We start from the raw sequence: 6022 nt of genomic DNA on the forward strand, positions 1-6022 counted from the left end.
ATCTAGTAAAGTCGTTCATTTTTTTACGGAAATTCCTGCGAAGGCGAAAGTGACGGCCCGGCGTGCAGAAATGTTGGTGTCATTTTAGAAGTGTCTGTGTGGTCGGAATCGTGTATCGTAATTCATGCTTTCGTGTGAGTGTATATGAACATGCAAGTGTTGGTGTAGGAAAAGCTTTGTGTGAATCTTTAATTTTACTAAGTATTTCTATTGATGTTACTATGAGAAAACTTATACGAGGGATTAGTCTTTCATTTTCCTCTGCGTATTTCATGTTAATATAGTGATTCTGGCTTTTTCGTATACTTTTCTCTCGAAGTTTTCGTTTTCTTTTTTTCGATATAACGATACTGAAGTTCGGTGTGAAATTTACCTGAATACTTCATTGCTTTTCTTTTGGTTCATGTTCACTCATTGGTAACCTCCCATACACACACGGATGCAGCGTCTCTCACACAGTAACTCAAACACACGCCTCTTGCAAGTCAGGTAAGCTTACAAGTTCCATTCTCTAATAGAAAGTAGGACTGTTTTCTCAGCTTGTCTATTTTGGCACCTTTACGATATATCACATCACTGCATCTAGAGATACTAAGTAGCATAAATTTCTCCTAAAAATAGACGTTTTATGCGTGGCTTTCCCAAGAGCTGTGGGAAGGGCGGGGCCGCGGGTGACACAATGGCGGTAGTCAGTGCGTCAAGTGGTAAGAAGGGTGAGAAGAGGCGCCTGATTGATGCTATTCTGGTACAGAACTTCTCTAACATTTCCTCCTCACTCTCTGCTCTTCCACACCCTACCTCCACCCACACTACACGCCAATATACAGTCTTCCTTGCTATATACTCGAAGCTTTACCTCGTTAACAAATCAGCAAGTATTCACAGGTTTCCCTCTCACACTGCTGATGGAACTGTCGCTGCGCCTATAGCTACTCATACAACACGATGCCATACCATCAAACAGTTTTACGCTCTCTCTCGTAGACAACAATCTTCCCCAATACTGGAGCTAGTTATTCTCTGGCAATATGAATTACTATATAATGCAGAATTAAGTACATTGAAATAACTTATATAAAAAGAGAAGGTTTATTGCTATTAGGTGCTATCTTAATTCTTCTTCCATATTTCTCATATTCTATTCCGTAACATTTTATAGAACAATGAATATAAACAACCCATATAGATGAACGGTAAATATTTATCATATTGTATAGTTGTTAGCCTTCATTCTTCTCTCTTCCTTTCATTACTCTGCATCTTGCTACTCTTTGATCAAGTTTATCTGTTATTATACCTAATTAGTATGGATCAGTTAAATCAAATATTCCAGTGGCAAATATTAAAGATCTGCTATCTATCATTTCCTTGCAATCCTCTCCCTCACTCTGTTGACTGCACTGGAGGTTTCGTCACGGGAAGGGGAGGTTTCTGTAGGGAGGTAGGTGGGGGGAGTTCCTATACGCACGATGCCTCCCACACAAAACCACAGACGCAGGTTTTCTCTCAAGGTATTTCGTACACCCGGTGACTCGGTGCTGTGTTGTGTTGTGTTGTGTTTCCCTCCACTAGGGCGGCGGTATTTGTCTTCCGAGTCACAATACGCTGCACACACACACACACACACACACACACACACACACACACACACACACACACACACACACACATAGGAGTTTGTTATATCTTGTGGTCGTGAAAGGATGCTACACTGTGGACGATTATCTCTCTCTCTCTCTCTCTCTCTCTCTCTCTCTCTCTCTCTCTCTCTCTCTCTCTCTCTCTCTCTCTCTCTCTCTCTCTCTCGTCTGCTTTCTCGAAATTTGCTTCAGGTCATCTAATTCCCAATGGAAGCTTTCGCCTGTCTTAATGCATGAGTGAGAGGAGGAAAACAGAATCCATTTGTACAATACCTACTCTCTAACACCACGCGGCTGCATTCTCAAACACTTCGCAGTCTTTTCTCAACTATTTTCAGGGTCTAATGGAAGTCATTGAGGTTTTAATGTGTTTTTCATGATTCTTCTTGTTTAAAAGACTGTAGTGGACGTTATTCGGTTTTCTGATGTATTCTTCTAGCGGTAATCTTGCTGGGTATGGTGAATGCTATTGAGATTTCCGATTATCGTGATTCTAGTGGTAGTTTAAGGCGTTTTACACGTTGTCAATGGGAATAACTTTCTTCGGAACTCTGCTTATCATTTATGTGGGCTTTTCAAAATACGGACACAGATTAAGTTTAATTTGCAAATCGTTTAAGTAATCAAACTATAGCAATGTAACTGTTTGAGCTATAAAGAAATGAAGTATTTGATGACTGATGAAAACTACAAAAGGTCAAAGAATCCCCTTGTGGCGAACCTGTGTTAAGAAAAAAAAGAATGTGCTAAAAGGAGGACGCCACCAAGTTTTATGAGGTAAAAGATATCAAGGTTAGTTTTTACGACGTGGTCAGTGACTCTTCTTTGATAAGTGTTGAGAAGGGAGATAGGGGAAAGATAAGTATAAACTGTAACATAGGTTTTAAAAAGGAGGAATAATGGAAGAGATAAACAGAAAACACTTGAGACTTTGTAAGAGGAAGAGAGTAAGCAGAAAAGGGAGTAATAATTGCAATGATAACACACTAATTGATTTGAGAAGAAAAATGGGTTAAGTTTTTACATCAATACAGTAGATAGAAAGCGAGTGGGTGAATGAGCGTGAGAAAGTAAGCATACACATTACTTACTTCGTTAATTTGTTAGAATAACTGGATAGTTCCCTAATTAGTAAGTTAATAGACATCTGTTGCTTAATTCATGGGCTTGCAAGTGAGAGAAAATGGAACAGGATAGAAAAATGTCTGCAGAAAGAGAGAGAGAGAGAGAGAGAGAGAGAGAGAGAGAGAGAGAGAGAGAGAGAGAAAGGGGGGATGGGGGGTAAAAGAAAGGCTACGTCATGGAAGAAAGCAAGACGCCAAAACTAGGATGCAATAGACCCACAGGGGAATCGAAGCATCCTGACCCAACTCTCACCACCATCACCTCCACCTCCTCCACCTCCACCTCCACCTCCACCACTCCAACCCGTCCCTTATTTCAAATTTCATCACCATTAACACCATTATCTTCATAATTTTTCTCGTTCTTGTTCTTGCTATTTTTTTTTTGTAATTATTCTTAGTCATCTTCTTTACCATCTTCATCATCTTCTTTTCATCTTCTTCTTCTTCTTCTTCTTCTTCTTCTTCTTCTTCTTCTTCTTCTTCTTCTTCTTCTTCTTCTTCTTCTTCTTTTTCTTCTTCTTCTTCTTCTTCTTGTGAGAGAGAGAGAGAGAGAGAGAAAGCAAAAGAAAGCAAAAGAAAGCATAAAAATATATAAGAAAGTAAAAAGAAAACCACCCAACACGCTAATACTACTATCCCTTGAAAGGCAATAAGAAAGTGAAAAAGAGAGAAAACCCTATTAGCACAACTTTCACGAGGTAATTCTCTTTCGGCAGCACAAATACCCAATGCATTAATGAAACACACTTCTAATTTCAATGTACTCGAGTGTGACAAGAAATTAACTCAATCTTATCAAAACATCTGGAGTACGACTGGAAGAGGAGTTGAAGGAAGAGAAGGAGGAAGAAAAGGAGGTGGAGAAGGAGGAGTGGGCATGCAGAAGAGGACTAGGAGAGCCGGTGGGCGTGAAAGTACCTGTCCACCCGCCCATAACAGAGCCTGCCCGTCTCCCGCCCACTATCCACTCTCACTCCATCCCTCCCGTGTTATTGATGGTGACTCGTTAACTTCCCTGCCGGTAAGTAATGTCGTGACAGGTTCAACTGAGAGGAACACTCGTTATCAGATTGCTAGTGAAGATGAAATGTGCGTCTTCGTTTGTCAGAGATGATACATATTGGAAAGGAAAGTCAGAGAGTTGTTTTTTTTCTTCTTCCTTTCTTGTGTTTGTACTTCCGCCGGTCACTACATTTTTTTTCCTCATATCACTTCCTGTTTCCTCTTTTGATTTCTCTTGTTTTTTATATATTGCGTCTTCTTTTAATTGCGGCGTAGTATTTACCTTCTTGTTTTTCCCTTCTTTAACTTTTTGTACTTTCTACCTTCTTCGTATCTTAGGTTTCTTTTCACGTTTTCTCTTATTCCATTCTTAAGCTTTCTTCTCATCTTCCTGTACTTCAGTTTCCTCTTCTTCCTCATATTCTGCTTACATTAATTTGGACGCAATACAAAATTGTTTATTTATTCATTTATTCATCTAAAGTCTAAACTTATATATTTATCATTAAGCAGTGAAAACAGTCAGTATCCAGGAATTTCATAAAGTTGGTCAAGCTGTACTTCATCTTGACTTTCATCTTAAAATAACAACAATGGAGGAGTACAGTTTTTATTTTATTTTAATTTTTAGATGGGCGGTGTCTCAGAGAAAACAGAAGCTACGTAGGGAACACGGTCAGGTTAAGTAAAGGTATATGAGGACTGAGGAGAATAGTTATGCTTAGTTATAATAAGAGATCATTTAAGAACGTATCCAGGCTTTACTATTTTGTGTTGAGTGTGGTCAGACTTGAGCAGTGTCTGTTAAGGCGTGTTCAGGCATATATAGTGTGAGTTGAGCGTGGTCAGACATAAATAGGGCGTTTTGAGCCGTGGTCAGGCTTGAATAGGATATCAGTTCGGGTCAGTAAGGTGCAGACACAGCTAGGATGTGGGGTACAATCAGGCTTAGCTAGGATGGATAAGATTAGGATTGTTCTATTGTCAGGCTGCCCCATGTACCGTAGACTGGGTTAAGGTTACCTGTGATGCATAAACATAATGATGACTGAAACAATTTTATGGACTGAATGTGTGACTGTCGAAATATGGCACAGTGACTGATACTCCTTTTGCAGAACTTATTCACATGGAAATCTTTTATTGGACAGACGAAACTGACCCTGCATGAGAGAGAGAGAGAGAGAGAGAGAGAGAGAGAGAGAGAGAGAGAGAGAGAGAGAGAGAGAGAGGAGCGGGGAGGGAAGGGTTGAATCTACTTTTGCTTATCTTGTAAGGTTTTGGCGTCATATGTTGAAAAATAAGGAAATAATACAAGAATACAAGTAAATCTAGGATAAAAAATAGCTGAAATTGCATGATTGATGAATAACAGTGTGTGTGTGTGTGTGTGTGTGTGTGTGTGTGTGTGTGTGTGTGTGTGTGTGTGTGTGTGTGTGTGTGTGTTTCTGCATCCTCCTCCTCCTCTTCCTCCTTCCCCTCTACTCACACCACTGTGCACCACTGTGATATGAGTAAGTAGTAAACCATATTATTCTTCAGACGCGGGAGAGGAGAAAGGTTTTAGGACTAGAATTAATTTTGTTGGAGAAAGTCTGACATGGATTTTTTTTTTTTTTTTATGTAGTATGGTCATTTGTCTCCTTGACGTAACATTATTTATTTATCATAATAGAAAAAATGTGATTTGCCTACGTACGATTTCCCTTATTGTTGTTTATTGGTATATTTAGAGTGTACACATGTATAGCTAGAGTAGTTACTCTGCAACCTTTGTTTATTTTTCTCTGTTCATTCATTTATTATTCATTATTACTATACCTATTATGTAGGTACTTCTCCCTAATGATGTACCTACATAGGGTGAGTGGTGTAATTGAATCAGTCTAGTTAGGATGTAAATGATTATGGTTTGAAATTCACTTGCATGCTGGTGTACGTGAACGAGTCAGCGAGTGACTCCAGTGTTCCGTGCCGCGGCACACAGCGTCATCAGGAATGATTCATAGGACACCACTGAGTCCTCTGGGCTTCCCTCGCACCTCCTGCAAGATACTGCAATACATTAAATAAAAATTTATCGAAAGAATACGTTACACAAAACGTTCTAATAAATCACGAAAACATCTGAAAAGAACAGCTGAAACAAAACATTTCACTCACGCATCATTTATTTAATTAGCTAGCAGCATTTCAACACTGCAACGGGTGAGAAAATTGAACTACCCCGATAACATAGCATTATATCACCTA

This window comes from Portunus trituberculatus, chromosome 20 (genome assembly GCF_017591435.1).
Source record: "Portunus trituberculatus isolate SZX2019 chromosome 20, ASM1759143v1, whole genome shotgun sequence".
NCBI classification, from domain to species: Eukaryota; Metazoa; Arthropoda; class Malacostraca; order Decapoda; family Portunidae; genus Portunus; species Portunus trituberculatus.